Source organism: Brachyhypopomus gauderio, chromosome 3 (assembly GCF_052324685.1).
Source record: "Brachyhypopomus gauderio isolate BG-103 chromosome 3, BGAUD_0.2, whole genome shotgun sequence".
NCBI lineage: Eukaryota > Metazoa > Chordata > Actinopteri > Gymnotiformes > Hypopomidae > Brachyhypopomus > Brachyhypopomus gauderio.
In genome coordinates, this window is record NC_135213.1 from 31,866,923 (window position 1) to 31,892,336 (window position 25,414).

Here is a 25,414-nt window from a genome sequence, read left to right on the forward strand (position 1 = left end):
AGCAGGGTGGACTCCAGCAGAAGACAGAACTCTTTGCCATTGTTCATAGTTTCTGTGAGCTTTTCTGTGAGTCTTCTTCATCATGTCTGTCATTTTGCTTTCGCAACTTAGGAGCGTTTGCTACCTAACATTTGTCTCCATTTGTTGGTTGTTGTTTTAGATCGGAAACAGGTTTAGTCTTCTTGCAGTTAATTTCATTAGTTTATCACAAAATACATGTATATCTACTTCAAATCTATGTAAATAATTTCAATAAATTTTCTTATAAATTAAAGGTGAGTTGCTAACATTTGGTAAAAATGGTTAGCTAGTAAATATCATATCTTAGTAAGTTTATCTTATGATATATGGATAATGTATGAGGTGAATTTGGGCGCCACCTAGGCGTCGCCCTGGTGAGGTGCTCCGGGCATGTCCAGCTGGGAGGAGACCCCGGGGAAGACCCAAGACACGCTGGAGAGACTATGGCTGTGTTCGAAATAGTCTACTACATACTACTGGCATACTGATCGAGCCCCAAATCAGTATGTCGTATGCAGTATGTGACCAAAATGAAAATTTCCAGTACGCGAAACATACCCGGATGACCTACTACTTCCGCAAAATATTCCAGTACGCGAACAGAGCTATCTTCGTGGTGTACTGCATCCCATCATGCAACGCTACGTTCACGTGACCCCGTAGTGTGCTTTGCTTTTGTCGCATACTGGAAACTGTACTGCATACTACTACGAGGACCAGTATGCAGTATCCAGTGTATACTGAGTCCAGTATGCAGTATCCAGTATGTAGTAATCTATTTCAAACACAGCCTATATCTCTCAGCTGTCCTGGAAACGCCCCGGTATCCACCCAGAAGAAGAGGCTGGTGAGAGGGAAACCTGGGCCTCTTTGCTTAGGCTACTGCCCCCGACACCCGAACCCGTGTAAGCAAATGAAAATGGATAGATGGATGGTGAATTTTTAAACAAACCTTCAGCTAACTTTCTGCGTCTGTAGCTACCTGTTAGCAAAATTTAAAAAAAAGAACGACTTCCTGCCCATCACTACCTGGTGATTTTGTGGTTGAACATCAAGTTTATGGTTGTAGCTAGAGCTCAATTATCGCTACACTAAGCAACCAAATGACATTATATGTTATAAAGTCATTATATGAAGACTTTGATAGTAACATTAACTGATGCATATAGTCTCAGCATTTTTCGCTCAGCCGACAGCGTTAGCTAGCTAACCAGTGATGGCTTAGTTACCTTGAAAGAGTAATCCGATTACTGATTACTCCTTTAAAAAGTAACTTAGTTACGTTACATATTACTTGATTTTAAAAGTAACTACGTTAGATTACAAGTTACTTTAGTACTTACATTCAGCAGCAAAATGAGTTTTTCTAATACTCACTTTATTAGAATCAGAATCAGAATCGTGCTTTATTGGCCAAGTATGCTCACGCATACAAGAAATTTTTGTTTGGTAACAGTAGCTCCCAGTGCACAAAAACTAACAATAACATTACCGAAGTAAAAACATTTACTCACACATGAAACACATAACAAATCTTTTTACATACACATATATTGTATACAGTGTACAGATTTGTATATATATAGTAAAGTGCTGAGTACAGCAGTAAACAGGCACTGAGGTGCAGACTGAATTATATAATAAAGTTAAGCTGAATTAAAATAAGGCATATAAATGTGGGAACAGGATAATTACTGGCAGGGGCAATAAGTACAGTATATTCTTATGCACCATCACCAGATAATAAAGTGCAGTACAGGTGGTGAACAGGATGAGAGGGACGAGCTGGATGGATTGTAAGTAACAGTCATGTGTGTATGTGACAGACTGTATCCTGTATGTTGTGTGGTAGTGTCCAGCTGTTCATGAGTGTGATGGCAAGTGGGAAGAAGCTTCTCTTTAGTCTGGTAGTCTTCGTTTGTCTAAAACGCCATCCTGAGGGAAGATGCTGGAACAGGTGGTGTCCAGGGTGCGAAGCATCAGACACAATGTTCTGTGCCCGCTTCCTGGTTCTGGAGGTGTGTAGATCTGGCAGGGTGGGTAGTGCCACACCGATGGTCCTCTCTGCAGACCTAATGATGCGCTGCAGTCGGTGGGTGTCGTGTTTGGTAGCTGAGCTGCCCCATACTGTGATGGATGCAGTGAGGACAGACTCAATGGTGGCGGTGTAGAACTGCACCATAAGCTCCTGGGGCAGGTTGAACTTCCTCAGCTGACGCAGGAAGTACAGTCTCTGCTGAACTTTCTTGATGATGGAGCTGATGTTGTAGTCCCATTTCAGGTCCTTGGAGATTGTTGTGCCAAGGAACTTGTAAGAGTCCACGGCCATCACAGCACTGTCCAGGATGGTGAGTGCTGGAAGGGTTGGGGGGCTTCTCCTGAAGTCCACTCTCATCTCCACTGTTTTTGCTGTGTTCAGCTCCAGGTTGTTGTAGTTGCTCCAAAGGACAACATGCTCAACAGCCCATCTGTAAGCAGACTCATCGGTGTCCCGGATGAGACCAATGACCGTCAAATCGTCTGCAAACTTCACAATTTTGACTGAGGGGTCGGTGGAGGTACACTCGTTAATGTAGAGTGAGAAGAGCAGAGGGGAGAGAACACAACCTTGTGGAGCTCCTGTGCTGGTGGTCCTGGTTCCTGAGGTGATCTTTCCCAGCCTCACCTGCTGCTCTCTTCTAGTGAGGAAGCTTGTGATCCACTGGCAGGTGGAGGCTGGCATACTGAGTTGGGTCAGTTTGATGTGTAGATGTCCGGGGATGATCGTATTGAACGCAGAGCTGAAGTCCAAGAACACGAACTCTTGCGTATGTACAGAGCAGCTATTATTCAGGATTGGATCAGATAAAGCTTGATCCAATGTACATTTTTAAACACTCAGATTTACTGCTTGCTAAAAAAAAGTCCACTAACCCAGTGTTTCTTCAAACCTGGTCCTGTGCATTCCCTGAACATTTGAGTGCTTTCACTGCTTTAACACCCCTTGCAACTTGAAAGGTGTGCTGGGAGCAGCGAATACACTAAAATGTAAAGGACAGGGCGTCTACAGAACCAGGATTTACAGCCAAAGGTATAATGTGTGCAGTGCTCTGTGAACACTGATGAATATCTAGATGACTTAGAAACTATGCACAGACAGATCAGTTATTGTCTCTGACTTTACACCTACAAGGTGGACCCACATGGTAGGTAAGCCTAGTAAAGTGGAAAGTATGTGGACAAAAACACATTACCACACCACTACCACATCAGGGTCACGACAGTGCTGGCAATGCTCATCCAAACAATAACTGCTATTTATCGAAGAACAGGGTAAAATCTGGTTAATAAAGTATACAGAGAAAGAGACAGATTACAGTCTGATTATTGTATAACTACAAAGTGCTATATGATCTGATCCTATATAACCTAATTAACTGAAAACATCCACAAAGAGTATAGTTACAAGGGGTGTTCATAATGTGACCGGATTGTGTATATAATTTTAATCTTTTAAAAATATAATTTGTGTATGTTTTCTCTTTGTTTTTGCCCAATCTAGAAGCTAACACTAATTGATGAGCTGTTCCTCTTTCTGATGTACTTGTCGGTTGGCCTAAAACATAGGGATCTTGGGCACAGATTTTTTATTCACCACACAACTGTGAGATAGATCATCATTACGTGGGCCATGAATCCACAAGGGTAGACGTTGACATTTCTGGTCTGGCTGTATTCTTGAAGAGCAGCTGGCTCCATAGCAATTCCTCATAGCAGAGGTTTGATAAGATCCTTTCAGGATCCTGTCAGTCAGTTGCCCCCCTGAACTTTGTCCTCTAATGGAACAAATTTCCCGGAAACGTGAAGAAGTTATTCGTGGCTTTCTAAGCTGATGCCATTCTCCACATTCACTTTGCTTTCAGGTTGCGCACTCAACTTTGTGCCATTTCCCAGGTCATGGTAGAGACTTGGCTTGCTCACTGGGGGCTAGGACTCGGCACTTGTAAAGCTGCTTTGTGACAACAACTGTTGTAAAAAGCGCTACATAAATAAAATTTGATTGATTGAGGTGGAGCTGTTTCACTGCAAACAAACATGCAGTCTGAAGATGCCAGTCTGTAAACAACCGAATGAACAGCTGGAGGCAGAGGTGCATCATGGCAGGGAGCAATGTAATCTTTAGCCACTGGCTACTGGTAAGACAGAGGACTACCAGCCTGCACCATTCCAAATGCTCAACCAGTGGATGGTCTTGGGAGATGCCCATCGTAGTTATCAATGGTGCAGTTTGAGGAGGAAAATCTCTGTAAACCTCAGACACACGGAGCACAGAAAGGTCTGGCAGATCTCCACACACTGCTTTGGAAAGTGTGCTCCTGTGAAAAAACAGCGAGAGTTTTAACTTATCAATTTAGATTTACAAATATTATTAATTTGCCATCTCATTCTTACCATACATCCTCAAAAACAGCTCATTGCTTAGGTCTTGATGAGAGGACTGCCATTTTATCCACAGGCCCAGGCTTGAAATGAAATGTGCCATATTTTGTCAATTGTGATTTTTACACCCCAATCGAAATTTGTCCTCGGCTTTTAACCCATCTGTGCAGTCAGAACACACACACACACACACACACACACACACACACACACACACACACACACACACACACACACGTGATTACTAGGGGCTGTGGATCACACGTGTCCAGAGCGGTGGGGAGCAGTTGGGGTTAGGTGCCTTGCTCAAGGGCACCTCAGTCATGGCCTTAGGTCTGGGAATCGAACCCACGACCCTCCAGTCACAAGACCAGTTCCCTAACCGCCAGGCCACGACTGCCCCACCCTGTTTAAGATACATATCTAATCTAAGTGCTTCTCAACCCTGGTACTGAAAGCCTATGATCTAAACATTTTAGTGTTTTCTCTGCTCCTAACACACCAGATTCAGCTAACCACCTAAGAAGCCAGTCCTTCTTGGGCTAACGTAGGTGTGTTACAGGGAACATTTACAGAGCAGAGGATGCCCTACATGTCAGATTGGCTACCATGTATGTCAATCAAAATACAACCATCAATCGATGTAATGAGGACCGCTGGTTTATTGTGTATGTAAAAGAGCAATAAAAAGTCGAGTGATAGCATGAACTTTATACTATCACTCAACTTTTTATTGTTCTTTTACATACACCATTCAAACTAGGTCATCACTCTTTCAACACGACATGAACATGGTGAGCCTTAACAGTACTGAAATAAACACAAGTGACTGTACGGAACAAACACGCATGACCGAAACAAACCACATAATAACATAATTTATCACATTTATCCAAACATTTATTCTTTTAACATTACTTCCCACTGCTGCAAGTGCTCATGGGAGAAGCGTACTCCATGCTCCACCCCAATGCACCAGTGGCAACGCCACAATATATTATTACTAGTGGTAATCCCCTTCGGGGATCATTGATGTATGTGTGTGTGTGTATAGACTATACCTTCGGAGATCATTGATGTGGGGAAGGGGTTACGAAACACTGGAAATCCCACTCTTAATTCGGTTCAGTTCAGTTTGACGTAGACACCCAACTGGGAAGGCCGTGTTAGAGTCCAGGAAATCTCAAGAGTCAGTGTGGAGTTAGTCTGCTTTACTGAAGAATAGCAATTATCCAAAGCCTCCATGCAATCTCAACGTTTTAGTGAGGTATACAATCGTGCAGCAGGTGAATGAATGGTCGAAGGAATAGCTGACGGAATGGTCTACAAGCAAACAAATGAATAGAATTAGGCTATTACATTAACACTTAAGTAACACCTGTTACGTGCTAGTTAACCGAGCTTAAAGCACGGGTGTAGTATGTCTCATGACTAACAGCTGCTTATTAACTTGGCACCTAACTCACATAAAGTCATGAACGCATTCGGTAGAACTTATAGTCTCTCAACTCTCGGCCGTCTCGGATGCTCTTTCTCTCTTGCTTCGCCACATGCTCTCCGTGTGCTCCGCCTTGTGCTTTCGGCACTGCGCTGCCTAATGCTCTCAGTACTGCGCACGGCCTGCGCAGCATTCACTGGCGCTGTGCGCACATTGCGCAGTGTGCAGTCCTCGCTGCGCTCTATCTGCGCAATAGTAGGTGACGAGCTCGTATCAGGCGAAACTATCGCCAAGTCCGCAGCCTTCATAACAATTGATGAAAATAATGGTGGAAGTTACGTTTGAGATCTTGTGTAAGGTTCATTAAAAATCATTGTTTAAGCGATAAGGTTTGAGTTTATTGTTAATAGTTGTGATGTCTGTTTTATGGTGTTATGCTGTTTAAACAGCACCCTGAACTCGTAGTTTGGAGCTGTCGGCTAGCTCCGAATCGTTCACCCAACATAAATTAACAAACAAAAAATATAAACCATCTTCATTTCCACAAATCCTACAAATGCGACGCCACTGGCTCGCAGCGGTTTATATTACACTGATGGCGTGGATGAACGTTCACTGATAAACAAACTGCAATAAATCTGTTTTGTTTATGTTGGGACGTGGGGGTGTGGTGTTATCAATTGGAGGACACACTTGCTGAGCATTTTATATAAGGGGTTTCACATTTAACATGAATTTAATATAATAGAAGACACACAGACAGCACGATCACGATGAGGCATGAACACTAGACACCAGAAACCACTACAGCGACACAACACGGATGACTAAACCGAACATACCAGAGAACGCGTACAGATAAACACGAAAACACTCAAACTCACCCATGTACACACGACATACTCTCATACAAACAGTGGCGGACTTAGCTAGGGGGCCCATCAACATTCATAAGAGAAATAAGTTAATACAGGTTAACACTACACGATTTTCGGCTGGTTTTTCAGTCGCCGACTGTTTTTGTAGATCGCCGACAGAAACTGTGGTCGGAGGCAAATCGGCGATCACTCGGAGCTCGCTCAGTCGTGTAGTGTGAACTGCTGAAAGACGCTCGCCAAGCCGTCGCCGAGTGGTCGCCGACTCATCGCAGGCGCCCGGCAGATGTCATGTTTAATATCTAGCCCAGTCGGCGACTGAGTCAACAGCAGCGTCTAGCTACAGCCAATGGGAACGCGGAGAGAGAACCGCGGCACCGCTGAAGATATCTCTGAAGAATGTAAAACTTTCAAGAATGCTTTCAAAACGGTAACCCAGCAAACACACAAAATCCTCACCTTTCTTACAATTTTATTACAACACTGTGTTTAAGTTATTGTGACAGCACTGGATAAATAGTGCGATTGATTATATCTATGTTCACTGCAACGGAGAGATGAAATAATTCTGACAATTTGGGACTATGGAGTGTTTAAAGGGTAAAAAAATAATAATATTAACGAAAATGTGGAGTACATGTACATTGTTTTTTTTCTTCTACGTGGTGTTGCTGGTTCTCGCGAGAGTTTCGTTTTCGTGTTCTCGTGTTTTTGGACGGCAGCTGAGTCGTTGTTTAATTTGTGAGCCCGCATCGCCGATCAGTCATGTAGTGTGAAAGCCACAACAACTGAAAGACTCGCGATTACAGCACAACCAGTCGTGTAGTGCGAACGGCACAAAAACCTGACGACTGAAAAGTCGTGTAGTGTGAACCTGGCATTAGCTAGACAAGGGGGCCCTACAGTGGGAGGGGCCCAAGGCAATTGCCTAGCAACGCCTCTATGCAAAGACCGCCTCTGCATACAAAACACATACTCGTTAAAGATAATGTCGAATTTAGATTAGTGGTAGACGATGAGTGGCAGGAGCCGCTCGGTGGTTGATGGCTGATGCTGCGGATAACAATCTAGACCAGGGGTCGGCAACAGTGGCGGCTGGTGCAAAAAAAATTGAGGGGGGTGCAAAAAAATGAAAAACAAATTTCAAAAACTCCTTTACTTCTGGCTTGCAAATTTCTCTATTACATTAGTATTAAATTCAGTCATCTCTGTGACTAGTCTTTTCTCCATTGACAACATGGCCAATGCATTCAGTCTGTCCTGGGTCATTGAGTTTCTCAGAAAAGTCTTGCATTTATCTGAAAGATGTTTTCTCGTACCCCGGTCCTTGTCCACAATTTTTCTGTGCCAGGACTTTGAAAAAACAAACATGGGAAGCAGTAAAAGGCATTGCTTACATCGCATCCAGCTAGCCAGCTCCGTTTGTCATAGGAAGAGCTGGAAAAGGCTCGGGTGTAAGCTCGTCCTCGATCACTCGCGTTCTGCCGAATTTGTAAATTTGGTTGATCCGGGCCAAGCTCCTTTATCCTTTTTTTTCTTCAATTGAACGCTGTGTGAATGGATTTTTTTGCAACGCTAAAACGGAATTTTCTCTCATTTTGTAAAAGATGCTGCTCCAACCTGTAGTTATTCAACGTGAACCGAGTTAACGAACCGCAGATTACTCCCATTAGACCGACGCCCCAACCAGGAAGTGTGCACAATGTAAGCAATTAAATACAATTATGTGTTTACTCTTTTAATAAATTCAAACGTGGCTATATTAGACACACAGTGTGACTATAAATAATTTCGTCACTATCGCAATTTATAATGAACTCATTTTAATATCGCAACAATATTAAGGGGGCGGCGCCCCAGCGCCCCGTATTGACCAGCCGCCACTGGTCGGCAACCTATGGCACGCGAGCCACCGTTGGCACACCGAGGCATAATCACTGGCACGCGACACGCTGGACCAGCATCAGCAAAAAAATTATAAATTAATATAAATTATTATATTATTGGATTATACTTTCGCGAGTCGTAGTGCATTGCGCGAACCTGCGCGAGCGGCAGAGGTGTTTATACTTGGCGGTCGATCGCGATATAATACTTAATTTGTGTCCATTTACACCCCCCAGCGCTCCAATTTTATTTGTTGATAGTGGCACACTCATTGACTAAAGTTGGCACTCCGTGTCTCCAATGTCGCCAACCCCTGATCTAGACTAACAATCGAAACCAATACAAAGTTAAATATATTACAAATATGCCGTTGAACACGTAGCCTACATTTTATTGAGCATGTTTTTTTTCTTCAAGTATCAAAGTAGAACAGCTTTCATTGATGCATTTTGTAAACAGGAGATGAGCCCCTGGGATGAGCCCCATTACTTGGGTAGCACGCATGAATGAGCCATTTTAATCTAGATTAATTTCAAGATTTCAGTGAGATTAATTTAGATTAAACAAATTAATCTATGCTCACCCCTAATTATTACTATAGCAATTTGGTTTTATTACTCTATTAGCGATTTTTGACATAGGCCTATATACTCATATATGGCCCATTTCCACTAGTGCCTGCTTGGGGCGGTACGGTTCGATTCGCGACGGTTTGTGAGTGTTTCCATTAGTACCAGTTCCCAGTTAGCCGGTCCCTTCGGGTACTATTTTCGTACCTACTCACTCGAGGTTCTAACCGTTCCGAAGCGGTACAGTTCTGTGACGTGGAGGAACAGCATGACACTGATTGGCCAGGGAGTGTCTTCACAGGTTGCATCAGGAGAGCGACTCCTCCGCTATGCTATGGACTCCTCAGCCATTTTTAAAACCCAAGGAGCGAAGTCTGTTCCCTGGTCAAACGCCGAGGTACAAACCTTTCTGTTAATAATCAGCAATCAAAAAATCCAGGGCGAACTGGACGGGGCCACTAGAAATGTAAAGATTTTTAGCAAGGTTTCCGCACTAATGGCCACTCATGGCTACCAGCGGTCCGTTCAGCAGTGCCGGTCGGTCCAAGCTAAAAAAGCTTAAAGCGATTACCGGGCGGTGAAGGACCATAACGGACGCAGTGGAACAAACCGCAAAGACTGGAAATGGTTCCAGCAAATGGATGTCATATACGGTCACCGGCCAGCCAGTAACGGAAGAGAAAACGTGCTGGACAGACACAGCAATGTTGGTGCTGGAGGCCACGGAGAATGGTGAGTGTATTGTGATTTCACAGTTTTACTACTAGGCTCGTAAAAGATGTAATATGAACGTAATATGAACGCATCTATTGTAAACGCAGGAATTTAGAGCTGTGTTTGTCGTTAATGTTACCACCACAGTCACTACTGTACAATAGCTAGCTCTTAGCCTTGCTAGTTGCTAGTTAGCTGTAGCCATAAACAAAGTATGAGCAGCGATGACGTGCTACACATTTTGTGCAGTTACGCTATATTGTTGTTGCTTTCACGGGAATGCTTGTGTTTAATATTTGTTATTTTTTACGTTCAAGATTCCCCTTCCACTGATGAGGCGAGCGGAGTTGGTGGAAAATGTTTCCTTCAACCGGGCTTTCCTCGGGGTGCTTGGCGAACTTGTGAACACCATGCGAGACAGACGCCAGTAAAAGCACACAAAATGTTGCTTGTAGTACTATAAATATTTATTTCATATAAAGCTATACGTTATTTTTTGGTAATTTGCTTTTTGCACTTTTTTTTAACTATAACTATATTATTTACATATGTTGTACTTTAAATATATATATTTCATAATAAAGTTTGATTTCATTTGATTGTATGACTGATGCTTTTTATGCAGGGTGTGTTCAGCCTGTTTGAGTAATACCAAATTATTATAAATAATTAGAGCAACCACATACAATAATGAAGATAAAGATAAATAAGATAATGGTATGTGTTAAGGGGCATCGACCGGTGTTGTGGTCGCATACAAATGATGTCACGACACTACAACCCGCGCGCCAACAGCGACTCCACCCACATTGTGTTGGTCTGAACATTATAATACTGAACAGTAAGGATTAAGAATATGATTCATTATTGCATTTTTAATATATATCCTAATATTGTATCTCATAGGCAATTACGTAGACCTTTATGTTCTATAATACTAATAAAACCAATACAAATATACAAAGTAAACTGCTAGCTGTATATGGTGTGAAGCTGTCAGAGAATTCATTTTATTTCTGACTGCAAAGTCAGTGTGATTTTTATTTCATTTAGTAGTATAGGTTTAGCTGCTTGGCATCTCTGCCTGTCGCACCTCCTCCAGTGCACTTTGAGGTCAGCTGCCGGGTCATCAGCTGGTGCCACCGTTCACTGGTGTTTCGCCCCCTAGCCAGGACACCTCACAGTGGGGGGGCAGTGGTTCATGTGGAGACGTCTCCCCATGCCATTCCCTGCAGCTGACCTCATTGCGGTGTTGACCCCCAACTGCTATCCTTTCTCCGCAGCCATATCCAGAAACTCGCCTTTTCTGCCTCATTCGCCAACTCCTTGGTTGCCCTCTTTAGGCTTGCTCCAGTCATTCCAGCAGCGTGGAGGAGTCAGACTGCAGACCCCCCTACAAAGCCCCTACACCCGACCTCTACAGGATGAATGGTCACGGCCCAGCTTCCACCTTTGCACTCCTGCGCCAGATTGCTGTACTTGGACCGCTTGAGTTCATGTGCTACTGGTATTCCTTCCTCACAAGGCACGGTCAGTTCAATTATGAGGACTTTCTTGGTGGCCGTAGACCACATTACAATGTCGGGTCTTTGCATCACTTTTGCATACACATATTCAGTGGGAACATATTCAGTGGGAACAAGAACAGGCTAACATGACATTTTCACGGTGGGGAGGCTGGGTCTGCCCCCACCTGCACTTTCACGGTGGGGAGGCTGGGTCTGCCCGCCGCGCTGCACCGGGCACGTCTGCCCGCCGCGCTGCACCTGGCGGAGAGTCCGCAGCGAAGGCAGGAGGGGGACTGCCCAACGCAGCACCAGCAGCTCCGGACCTCTCTCCCCTGCTCGCTCTCCTCCTGGCACCTGTTATGTGTTTGTCTGTGCCAGTGTTCGTCAGTCTTCCCGTGTGTTTGCCAAACCCGTTTTTCCCTCTTGTGCCACTTTGTGTAAACGTGCCTGTGTGTGTGTTTGTGAATGTTCCGTTTAATGTGTCTCCCGTCTTTTCCCCCGTCTTCCCAGGGAGGGTGTTCTAGGCAGTCCGTGGCGGACGCTTCACCAAGGGCGGTCACCTCCCAGACGCAGGACTGAGCGCGTCGGATCCGCCCATCGTCGTGGGTTCGGGGCACTCGGTCCTGTTGGCACCCCGGGACGGGTAGTGCCCTTGGAGGGGGCGTCTGTCACATTGAGGACCCCGGCCCCTCCCTGTTGGGCGTGTGTAAACGTTGTCCACATGCTTTGTCTGCGTCAGTGAATATACGTGGTTAGGGTTTTGTCGTGTGATTAATAAGTCTCACCTGTGAATCGTCTCGTGATCACATGGGGCTAATGTGTCTTGTCTATTTAATGTGCGCTCGCGCAGTGTCCTGTGCTCGTCGTTGTCTATGTCTACACGTTGCTGTGTGTGTGTACTGTTCAACGTGCGCTATTGCGCAATCACTGTGTGTAGAATAAAACGTGACGTCTGTCGCAAGAAAACGGATTCTGTGTCTCGTCCATCTGTCGTCGCCCAGCGTCACAGTGGAGACAAAACACCAACACAGAGCAAATGAACCTTTTCAGAAGTAAGTGACTTTTACAGATTTTCATTTTATGAATTTATTTATATAATAAATTATAACATATACAGTGGGTTGCAAAAGTATTCATACCCCTTGAATTTTTCCATATTTTGTCACATTACAACCACAAACATAAATATATTTCACTGGAATTTAATGTGAAAGACCAACACAAAGTGGTATACAATTATGAAGTGGAAGGAAAATTATACATGAATCAAAATTTTTTTACAAATAAAAAACTGAAAAGTGCGATGTGCAAAATTATTCAGCCCCCCTGAGTCAATACTTTGTGGAGCCACCTTTTGCTGCAATTACAGCTGCAAGTCTTTTAGGGTATGTCTCCACCAGCTTTGCACATCTAGTGACTGAAATTCTTGCCCATTTCTCCTTGCAAAACAGCTCAAGCTCAGTCAGATTGGATGGAGAGTGTTTGTGAACAGCAGTTTTGAGATCTTGCCACAAATTCTCAATTGGGTTTAGGTCTGGACTTTGACTGGGCCATTCTAACACATGAATATTCTTTTTTTTAAACCACTCCATTGTAGCTCTGGCTTTATGTTTAGGGTCGTTGTCCTGCTGGAAGGTGAACCTCCGCCCCAGTCTCAAATCTTTTGCTGACTCCAACAGGTTTTCTTCCAAGATTGCCCTGTATTTGGCTCCATCCATCTTCCCATCAACTTTGACCAACTTCCCGGCCCCTGCTGAAGAGAAGCACCCCCAGAGCATGATGCTGCCACCACCATATTTGACAGTGGGGATGGTGTTTGCAGAGTGATGTGCAGTGTTATTTCTCCGCCACACATAGCGTTTTGCATTGTGGCCAAAAAGTTCAATTTTGGTCTCGTCTGACCAAAGCACCTTCTTCCACATGTTTGCTGTGTCCTCAACATGGCTTCTGGCAAACTGCAAACGGGACTTCTTATGGTTTTCTTTTAACAATGGCTTTCTCCTTGCCACTCTTCCATAAAGACCACATTTGTGTAGTGCACGACTAATTGTTGTCCTGTGGACAGTTTGCCCCACCTGAGCTGTGGCTCTCTGCATTTCATCCAGAGTCACCATGGGCCTCTTGGCTGCCTCTCTGATCAGTGATCTCCTTGTTCGGCCTGTAAGTTTAGGTGGACGGCCTTGTCTTGGCAGGTTTACTGTGGTGCCATACTCTTTCCATTTCCGGATGATGGATTGAACAGTGCTCCGTGAGATGTTCAAAGCTTGGGAAATCTTTTTATAACCTAAGCCTGCTTTAAACTTCACCAAAACCATATTCCTAACCTGTCTGGTGTGTTCTTTGGACTTCATGATGCTGTTTGCTCCCCAATATTCTCTTAACCAACATCTGAGGTCGTCACAGAGCAGCTGTATTTGTACTGAGATTAGATTACACCCAGGTGGACCCTTTTGAGTCATTAGCAGTCATCAGGCAACTTCTGAATGCAATTGGTTGCACTCAGGGAAAATGGGGCTGAATACTTTTGCACGTCGCACTTATTAGTTTTTTATTTGTAAAAAATGTTTTGATTCATGTATAATTTTCCTTCCACTTCACAATTGTATACCACTTTGTGTTGGTCTTTCACAATAAATTCCAGTGAAATATATTTATGTTTGTGGTTGTAATGTGACAAAATATGGAAAAGTTCAAGGGGTATGAATACTTTTGCAACCCACTGTACATTCTAACATTAACTGTAGTGAGTCAGCATTAATATTTCATTGGCTTTCTCCCTTGTTTTGCATTGCTATATTTTATTGACCTATGTATAGTATGTACATTTACATTTAAAGGTTTTAACTGCAGATGTCACTGTACCACAGAAGCTCAGTTTGTAAAATTCATTGTGCACAAACCTAAATACATTTAAGCAATGTATCTCATCTGTATGGTGAATCTTTTGGTTTCAACTATAAAAAAAATCATGTACTTAAATTTTTCTTCACAGATATGAAGACATTTATGCAAATATGTGAGTCATGCATTCAGCCCCCATGGACTCTAATACCCAGAATTCCACAGTCCAGCAAGTCAGATCCTGCTCCCCTCATTAATGATCCATACCTGTTTGTCATTTACACACACCCATATATGCCTGGACTGGTTCACTTAATGCTGAATTCAGTAACCATACTAAGAGGTTCTCAATTACTCTGTTGGATTGGCTCGATTACTGACCTACTTTGTTATTCTGTCTCTCTTTGGATTACCCCTTTGGATTACCCCTTGAATATTGTTTTCATTAAGCTTTTGACCTGTTTCTTTCGATCCCGTGTTGTAGACTGTGTTTTGGCTGGCTCGTTCTCTCTCTGGCTTCAACTCGTATAAAAAAAAGTGCCATATTTGTCAATTGCGATTTTTTTCACCACAATCGAAATTTGTCCTCCACTTCTTAACCATCTGTGCAGTTAGAAAACACACACACTAGTGATTACTAGGGGGCTGTGGTGCACAAGTGCCCAGAGCAGTGAGCAGCCCTAGCCCGGCGCCTGGGGAGCAGTTCGGGTTAGGTGGCTTGCTCAAGAGAACCTCAGTCATGAGTCATGACCTCGGGCCTGGGAATTGAACCCACAACCTTCCGGTCACAAGACCAGTTCCCTACCACCAGACCATTATCTGAAAGAATTCACTTCTTTGTGCAATTATATCACTTCTCTTTAAGATGAGAGTAAAAGTATTTCAACATTGCATCAAATAAACAAGAAGTTATGCTTAAAAATGTTACTTACACAGGTTCTTTTTCAAATTACGGTTATAGATATATATGTAGTTTTGATTCATTTGCTTTCAGTACATGTTGATGCTTTGGTTGCAATTATTGATGCCAGTCAATGTCAGATTGAAGGAGTAAAGAATAGTTTCCAGTCTCGTGGCCCTAACCCCCTGACCGTTTACCTGAGATACATCTTCTCATCTCTACACAGTCATCCCTCCACCCCACGTCCTTCACCTTCACCATTTCTACATCTCAGCATCAGCAAGGTTGACGTCAACAGGCTCTTAAGAGGCACTTCATGTTAAAGCATTGCAACAACAAATGCACCTATGCAAGAGTTGTCACTGTGTTTCTAACACCTTTGTCCCAGGCCCAGTCACCCTAACTCTTTGTGTGTGTGTGTGTGTGTGTGTGTGTGTGTGTGTGTGTGTGTGTGTGTGTGTGTGAATGTGTGTGTGATAGCCTCATGACAACCACACGTAACAAAGTGAGAGCTCAACAATGCCACTCAGGGAGGAGCATGTATTTGTCTTATAGTATCATCAGGCGACGTCCACTCTGAGGAATATCAACCTCCCCAAAGCATTATGACCAGTACGGGTGCAAGGCTGCACACTGAAATCATATGGTGATCGACAGAGAACTCAATCGTGGTGGTACTTCACACAAACCTGTCATATCTGGAACATCTCAACACATTTGCCAGGGTGCGTTTTGTCAATTTTAGCTCTGCTTTCAACACAACAACACAATATAGCGCGTAGATTCTTGACTTCCTCCCTAACTGTTATGTTCCAGTCTAGGACAACTGAAGTGTGTACCTCAAATGACCACAAATAAACACACTCCCAGTGGATCACTGTTCATAGGTAGATTTTTTCCATGGTTTACAGACAAACAAATAACAAAACACATATAATAACTTCGGGACTAAGCCACGCCAAAACAAACATAATTCCAACTGGCTCCTCCCACCTTCTAACTTACACACAAAAAGAGAAAAAAACACAACCAAACAACAATACACTAACCAACCTTCCTAACTACAAGGAAAACAGGAGAAAAAGAGCTACCCCAAATACCCCCTACTAAGACATACAACAATCCAAAAGGAGAGAAATGAAAAAAAGAAAGAAATATTTACTATGTACAACTAATACAACCCACAGCAAACACAGTACTCCAGATCACAAACATAGCAGTGTACATGGTAATGCAAGTCTGACATCACAGCTAAGACAAAACCACCACCCATCAATAACATTACCATACCACAGAACATTTGTGTGGACATCGACAAATCATCTATTTTCACACTGTATTGCCACGTGGTTGTGTTCTCAGCCCAGTCATTTGCATTCTGTTCACACTTGACTCTACAGCCATCCCCTCCACTAATACTATAGTGAAATTGGCTAAGAACACCACTAAGGTTACATTTTTCTGTAAACTTCGAAGGTAAGTGTACCAGTTATCGTGTTCTTTAAAGTCCTTTGATATAGGGAAAATAAATATATTTAATAAAGACATAATATCTGTATGTCCACAAAGCTAAAGGTATCAATGATTTGCTCAGATATGTACATACTCATTATTCAATTATTTTCATGTAAATTTTAAAAGAATAATTTCAAGACAATTGAAGGTATAAAGTTCCTTTCATGAGGAGACTGTCATGTAAAAAGCCACAACCAGCCTGAAAATAATGGCTTGATAGGAGTCGTAATCACATGATCATATCATTTTACAGTCATCTTTTGGTACATATAATGGGATTATATGAGATTTACATGATTATATTGGCTTGTTTCTTGAAAAATATCACCCGTGTCGGTAAAGTATGTTACTGAGATCGATTAGGACCAGTTGTCTTAAACCAAACGAATTTATCTAGACTAATTTTCCAAAAATAGAAAATTTGATGTCAATAGATTTATTTTCTTTTGTTTTTCTTTTTAGCAACATTTATAATAGAATGCACTTGTTAGTACACATGATTTGGAAGCCACCCTTCACCCCATTAAATGTTGTTCTTTCTTGGTTTAAAGGGAGAAAGCCCTGAAAATCTAAAGCCACATAGGTGAAGATGGAGCTTGTTTGTGTACTGTTTTTCTTTATTGCATGCTCTCCAGGTATGGTATGTGTTTTGCACAAACAATATTTTTTTCATTCTATTATGAAACATTCTTATAACATTTGCATCTGTTCTGATATGGTACTTTTACCTCATCTGCTTGCAATACAGTTTGCAATACAATAGATTTTAATTGATATTATCATTAATATTTTTTTGTCAGGTTACTTGCATGCTGGTGGTTTGTCAATGGTTGTACCTGATGAGGTCACAGGGGAATCTGGTAAAGATGCAGTTTTGCCCTGCACTTTCAAAGCTCCATCTGTACATGAGCAGGAAAGTATGACAGTAATTTGGCGAATCCAAAAACATTTCACTGGACCAGTCATTTTTAAATGTCTAAGCAATACAAACGTGGCTGAAACTGGACAAAACTGCTCAGAATCACACAGACGTTACTCATTACTTGGCAACCCAAGAAGTAACAACATTTCTCTTTGGATCAAAAACATCTCGTTCGTGGACGAAAGACGGTATTTCTGTCGTATTCAGTTGAGTAAATCAGGCAGCTATGAAACTCAAACAGGAACCAGACTAAACATCCAAGGTGAAAATTATTAATTTTAACGCAAGATATTTATTAAAAAACAATTTGTACATTGCAAATATTAATCAAACGATGGTTATAAATGCAGCTAATTACATATTGCACACCCTCCAACAGTGACCCCAGAACTACAATCCATTTACATACGAACACTTGCATCAGGAGAACAGTTTGTGACATGTGATGTTAAAGGGTCACCTCCTCCAACCGTGACATGGGTCACGCCTGAAAACATTAGTGCATTCTCAGCGTCTGTCCAGAGGACCTGTTGCAGTGCATCGTCCTCCATTGTATATGAAGCCAACACCAACTACACCTGCCAGATACATGAGCAGGGTGGACTCCAGCAGAAGACCATTTACTACCATCCAGCCACGGAGCAGAAGTGTCAGATCTCCTTGCCATTGTTCATAGTTTCTGTGAGCCTTTCAACAGTCTTCTTCATCATTTTGGTCATATTGGCAGTATTTTATATAAAAGGTGAGGAAGAGGCCTATGTTTTGTTTTAAATGTCTCAGATCAAGCAATAAACTCCTGATGGCTTGACCTCTTTCTTTTACACATTGAACTCTATTGTGCTGTAAACAGCTGGGCATTTTTAATTGTGTGTCCACTTACGTAGCATTACTGTTCTTTGCAACAAATTCTTGAGATTACTTTAAAAAAATTAGTATATAGCATATAACAATTCATGCTCAAATGAGAATTATGTGCATGAGATTCATATTTAATAACTTGTGGACATGACTGTCTTATTTATATATTTGAAGAGTACAAAGTAGATGAATTAATTTAAGCTTGACTTGTATCAGGGTCTTCAAGGTTTGTGGAGACAAAACACCAACACAGAGCGAATGAACCTTTTCAGAAGTAAGTGACTTTTACAGATTTTCATTTTATGAATTCATTTATATCATACATTATGACATATACATTCTAACATTAACTGTAGTGAGTCAACATTAATATTTCATTGGCTTTCTCCCTTGTTTTGCATTGCTATATTTTATTGACCTATGTATAGTATGTACATTTACATTTAAAGGTTTTAACTGCAGATGTCACTGTACCACAGAAGCTCAATTTGTAATACTAATTGTGCACAAACCTAAATACATTTAAGCAATGTATCTCATCTGTATGGTGAATACTTTAGTTTCAGCAATAAAAGTACTTAATTTTTTTTTCACAGATATGAAGACATTTATGCAAATGTGTGAGTCATGCATTCAGCCCCCATGGACTCTAATACCAAGAATCCCACAGTCCAGCAAGTCGGATCCTGCTCCCCTCATTATTGATCCATACCTGTTCCTCATTTACACACACCCATATATGCCTGGACTTGTTCACTTAATATTTGTATTGAAGTATTTTTATTGAAGTATTGCTGAATTCACTAATAGGTTTTGTTATCCTTCTGTCCCTCTTTGGATTACCCCTTGAATATTGTTTGCCTCTCTGGATTGTTTTCATTAAGATTTTGACCTGTTTGTTTTTCGATCCCGTGTTGTAGATTGTAGGGGTGTATTCAACTAAGGATTTTCATAGTCGAATCTGATTCGTCAGCTTTTCCCTTTAGTCGACTAATAGTCGAATCGGGTTTATTTTTATTTTTTATTTAGAGCATCTTAAACGGGATCGCGTTCTCATTCAGGACTTTTTTCCTCTTCAAAGTAAAAACCTAAAACACTCAGATAAATGAATACATACGGTAGGTTGGCTTTATTCAGCTTTTATTTATTCACTTACTTATTTTTTATGAAACGTTAGAGAACATTAACCGTCAGTGCGCATTGCGCATATCGAACTGTCAGACACTAAAATGTCAAAAATATTTAAAATAAAATATGCCTGCCTGAAAATATAAAAACATTGACACACAACAGCAAAAAATATAAGGAAAGGTTCAAGTAACGGGGTTTAAAAGCAAACAACAAAAAATGTTTATAGGCTACTTGCCAAGACGCACCGCGACGAGAGGAGATGACACGACCGAAACGACAAACCGCTGAACTGGTTTTTTTTTTGTTCGCCTTACGCGTTTTAAATGGTATGCCATGTTGGTTGTTGTCGTGCGAAATGAAAGACGTTGATGACATAACTTGCACTTTACTTTGTTTGATTCATCTTTATCTTTTTCAAACTTTTGAAGTTTTTTAGTAGCCATTAATCTCGGTAGATGCTGCGTATTGTGTGGCGTGTTCAGCTCCGCTCGTTTGGATTGTGCAACTGCAGGGTGTGATTTATTAATGTGTAGTAAGTAAGATGCCTTTTGTTAATGCGCAAACATCATTTTTAAATATTTATTAACAGAAATTAGGATGATTTTATTTGACAAAAGGCTATATATAACGAAAACAAAGACATTTCATGTAACAACTAATGCTTAGCTGCATCCTTGGGCACCACCATGCAGTTAGAATGGTACATTCGACTATGACGTTCATAGTCGACTAGGGGGTATAGTCGACTATAGTCGAATCAGGACTATTGCAGGTCACCCCTAGTAGATTGTGTTTTGGCTGGCTCATTCTCTTTGGCTTCAACCCATATTTGTCTGACTATGAGTGAGATTAAAACACTTCCTTTTTATCTGCGTGGATCTGGGTGTTCTGACATGTCTCAAACATCATGGTGTGAATTATTACAGACTGTATCTCAACAGATGTACATTGTTTATCTGAAAGAATTCACTTCTTTGTGCTATTATATCACTTCTCTTTAAGATGAGAATAAAAGTATTTCAACATTACATGAAATAAACAAGAAGTTATGTTTAAAAATGTTAACTTACACAGGTTCTTTTTCAAATTACGGTTATAGATTTATATGTAGTTTTGATTCCTTTGCTTTCAGTACATGTTGACGCTTTGGTTGCAAGTTTCCAGTCTCGTGGCCCTAACCCCCTGATCGTTTACCTGAGATACATCTTCTTATCTCCACACAGTCTCCCTCCAACCAACATCCTTCACCTTTGCCATTTCTACATCTCAGCATCAGCAAGGTTGACGTCAACAGGCTCTTCAGAGGCACTTCATACTAAAGCATTGTAACTGTCAATGTGCACTAAAGTTTAGCTTCAAACATCATTGTCCCAGGACTGCTGCAGGTCAAATTCACCATACCATCTATCATAGATTTCCCATTAAGGTAAAAACTCTAGCACAACTAAAACTTTTCCTCCAGGGCTGTAGCTCTGATTAACCACAGTGAACACCTATGATCTATTACCTGGTCTAACACACCCTTCATTACTGTTTCAAACTGAGTTAGGTGGTCTGTATGGTCCCTACCATATCCTGAAGGTTTGTTTTACAGTTCCAGTAAGCTGAGTATGCACAAAGTTGTGAATTGCCAAAGTTTAAACAACAGCATGTCAAATGAAACAGGCTAAATTAAGGCTACTGCTGATCTAGTCATATCTATCTCACCCTGTGCTTAGGTCATTCTGAACTCCCCCTCCTTAAGTACACGAGGAAGATGACCTTTCTCCTTCCTTAGCTGCACTTCTGGTTCAGTCCTCTTCTCCTTCTCAACAGTGTACAAGGAGAAATAATGGAGAAGGCCAAGACTCAATCATATTCATCCTTCCAGTGTAAACATGGTATTTATTACTAATTTGCCATTATTAGCATTTAACATTTACCGGCCTGGATGTAATGTTCAGTGAATTAGCATTAGATCTGTGGTTTTCTGCAGTGCTTCTGGTGCACTAAACTCTGGCACCGTAGCAGAGAATACTGTCTATTGTGATCCTGTAGAAATCAGAATCTTACACTACAATCTGAGAGGGACTTTATCAAGAAAAAAAGCCCCGTTAGGTGATCTTCAACATGTGGGAGGTATTAAGTGTCCATGTCAGGTCCCAGGAACCTGATATTGATGAACCTCTATACCTCTGAGCCATTTATGGGAAGGAGGAATGCTGCTTTCAAGGTTCTCCTAACATCCACAACAGTCTTGTTTGTTTAATGGTGTTTAGGACCTTGTTACTCTCTGCAAACCACTCGACCAGATGTTGAAGCTCCTCTCTGTTATTTTTCTCTTCATTGCTTGATCTTGTTCCCACTATAGTGGTGTCATCAGCAAACTTCACTTCTCCCTGGGTGGTGGTGTTTGAGCGCTTACTTTGCTACATGTCATGTAGTCGTCACATACACTCACAAAAAACAAAACTTTTTTAGGGTGACAGGAAGCTTGAGGCTATGGCTGCTATGTGAAGTGTTACTCTTGTAGTCCGCTGTGGCTTTAATGCCTCTCCATATGCTTCAGGGACTGTGGTTTTCACAATGGGCCTCAACGTGCAGCTGCTATCTGCACTTGACTTTAATATCATTCTCCAGTTGTTTTTGGGATTACAGTTGTCTCCAGTGGTCCCCTAACCCAGTGGTTCCCAAACTTTTTCTGCCGTGCCCCCCTTTAGTAGATGAGAATATTTTTGCGCCCCCCCCCAAATATTTTTTTTAACACAGACATACTGAATTACAGGTTTATTGAAAACTCTGCACCAGTATAGCACACTTAAACACACATAAAAGCATGTAAAAACAACACAACTTGCATTTGTTCAGTCAGTGCAATTATGAATATAACATCGAATGTAAAATAAATAATACCAAAGAACCTGAAACTGACAAAAACAATAGGTTCATAACTTTGGTCAAACATGAAAAAAAAACTGCAAGAAACCTTTGAAATGGTTCAAGAATTCTAAATATCATTTTAAATAAATAAGGAGATGAAATAAGAGAAACAGCAATACCTATGCGGCTAGTTTGCTAGCGCAGACATCACGCAGAGCACAAAGCATGTAACGGCCAGAAATATGTGTACTGTCTCTTTAAGGGAGCGAGTTGAGCGCGAGTATGGAATATTGTTGTTTTTTTAGCTTTCTGCCGTAGACCGACTCAGACCACTGCTCTTTATTTTATTTCTGTAAGTAACGCATGCAATGAGCTTTGGACAACTCACCAGTTCATGTATGAACAGTCAAGTAATGCTGGAGCCCAGGTTTATTTTGGTCAATCAGCAAATAAACGGACTAAGTGGAATAGCACCAGCGCGAGTACGAGTCAGTGATTCATCTCTCCTCGGTGTGCTTCGTGTTTCACTCGCCTGTTAACTGTCCAAGTTCACTTCTATCCGGGACAGAGTGGATATTTAAGGTTGAACTATCTCCAAAAAGCATTACAAGCATAGAATTAGACTGAATAATCTGTTTTTATGGATCGGTCACATTGTCACTGATACCCGATCTAGATTTTTTTCAGATATTAATATCGGAATCGGTGCATCCCTAATATTGACACATGTGCACGTTTTACTTCCAAGCTCCGCCCCCCACTTTGGGAACCACTGCCCTAACCTGTAGGCAGTGGCCCATTCTCTGAGCAACCCAAGACTCCAAGTCAGTTCCTGACGGAGCCGTAATTAGCAGTGAAGACCTGCAGCTATCTTCATGAATTCTCTCAGTCAGCCTGTCTCTGGTTACGTGTACGCTTGTCTTTTGTGCATTCTATCTCTACCTCTCTAGTCTCTTGTCTTGTTATTTGAGTCCTTTACTCCTGTACTCCTGTGCCGCTTCCTAGTCATTCTCAAGTTTTCCTACACTGTTTTCCTTCCTGTTATTGTTAGGAAGGTTTTTTGGTTAACGTTTGTATGCCTCTGGCTGCCAGTTTCTTCCCTGGCTTTTTATCTTCTAGTTTGTATCTTTTGCGTGTTAAGTTTCTCACACTTTTTGTTTTCCCTTTTGCCAACACGTACATGTATTTTTAGTTTCTTATTTTTTGCTGTCATCAGCGTGTAGGGTTTGTCTCTTTTCCCCATGTGGTTTTAACGGAGGTCTCAGTTCATGGTTTTTGATGGTTTGCACTTAGATTTCCCTATTAAATACGTCTAAGATGGCGGCGCGCAGTAGTGTAGCGGCTTCTCATGCTCCCAGTGAAAACCCCATTTTAAAAGTTTTTTGTGTTGATTCTGAGCCCAATTTAACACGCTCCAAGCGTGCGAGATACAACAGAACACAACTTATCAAGATAAACGATGGCTTGGCAGGAAAGAACAACACTATGAATCACAGACTGCGGCTCCTACGGACACCGGAGTGGCGGAGCAGAGGTCAGTGGACAAAGGTCAAGAGACGGAAGCAGAAATGGGGCAAACACTCAGGGGTGCTAGCGCGAGAGCATGCCAGACTCATGGGCAGTCATGGCCTGGTGGTAGGGAACTGGTCTTGTGATCGGAGGGTTGTGGGTTCAATTCCCAGACCTGAGGCCATGACTGAGGTGCCCTTGAGCAAGGCACCTAACCCCAACTGCTCCCCAGGCACCAAGCTAGGGCTGCCCATTGCTCTGGGCACATGTGATCCACAGCCCCCTAGTAATCACTAGTGTGTGTGTGTGTGTGTGTTCTAACTGCACAGATGGTTTAAAAGTGGAGGACAAATTTCGATTGCGGTGTAAAAATCACAATTCACAAATTATGGCACATTTAAATTTTACATTTACAGCCTTCCAGCTCGACGGACTGCAGCTCTTCCGGGCAGACCAGCGGTCAGGGAAATCACATGGAGGCGGCATTTGTGTCTACATAAACAAAGGTTGGTGCACGAATTGTGTGTTTACAAACAGTATTTGTTCTGAAGCAACAGAACAGCTTACTGTGAAGTGTCGACCACATTATCTGCCTCGCGAGTTTATGGCGGTGTTTATCGTAGCTGTATACGTAGCGCTGGATGCTAACACTAACTACACGCTGAAGAAGCTACACGACAACATCAGCTCACTTCAGCACAAGCATCCGGAGGCGTTTTATGTGGTGGCTGGGGACTTTAACCACGTAAACCTGACCGACACTCTACCAGGGTTTCACCAGCACGTGTATATCCCAACGAGGGGGAACAACACTCTTGACTGGGTTTACACCAGCCAAAGAGACACATACAGATCCGTTTCCCGCACCCACGTAGGCCTCTCTGACCACATCTTTGTCATGCTGTTCCCTGCTTACCACCCCCGCTGCGATGCTCTAGACCCACACAGAAGACAATCACTGTGTGGCCCAGCAACGCAGACGCTGTGCTGCAGGACTGCTTCAGCTGCACAGACTGGCAGGTCTTCAGGGAGGCTGCTGAGAATGAAGCAGAACTGGATCTGGAGAAATACTCATCTGCTGTGCTGGGGTACATCAGCAAGTGTGTGGAGGACATCACCACAACAAAGACTGTGACCTGCTATCTGAACCAGAAACCCTGGATTAACTCAGAGGTGTGCTCTCTGCTGAAAGCCAGTGTCAAGTTTCTTGGTGTTTTGTTTTGATTTTCCCTCAGTTATGCTCCAACTTGAAAGAGCCCAGTCACGCAAGGAACAACTCGAAGGCGTTTTCCCCTTTTTGTATTTTATTGAAGTTCTTTAGATTGTTTAGTTCGATTGACGAAAGGTATCAGCCAGACAGTTAGCTAGCCAAATAGTTAGCCAAACAGTTAGCAAATTTAGTTAGCCAAACAGTTAGCAAATTTAGTTAACCAAACAGTTAGCCAGT

At 42.2% G+C, this 25,414-nt stretch overlaps 1 long non-coding RNA gene across 1 annotated transcript; it reads left to right on the forward strand.

Moving 5' to 3' along the window:
- Window positions 1-16,507: 16,507 nt before the first annotated feature.
- On the forward strand, window positions 16,508-19,751 carry LOC143509818 (uncharacterized). Its single transcript, XR_013129792.1, has 6 exons — window positions 16,508-16,649; window positions 17,240-17,323; window positions 17,489-17,872; window positions 17,990-18,352; window positions 18,685-18,742; window positions 19,065-19,751. It is a non-coding gene; the product is annotated as an uncharacterized LOC143509818 (long non-coding RNA).
- Window positions 19,752-25,414: the final 5,663 nt, after the last annotated feature.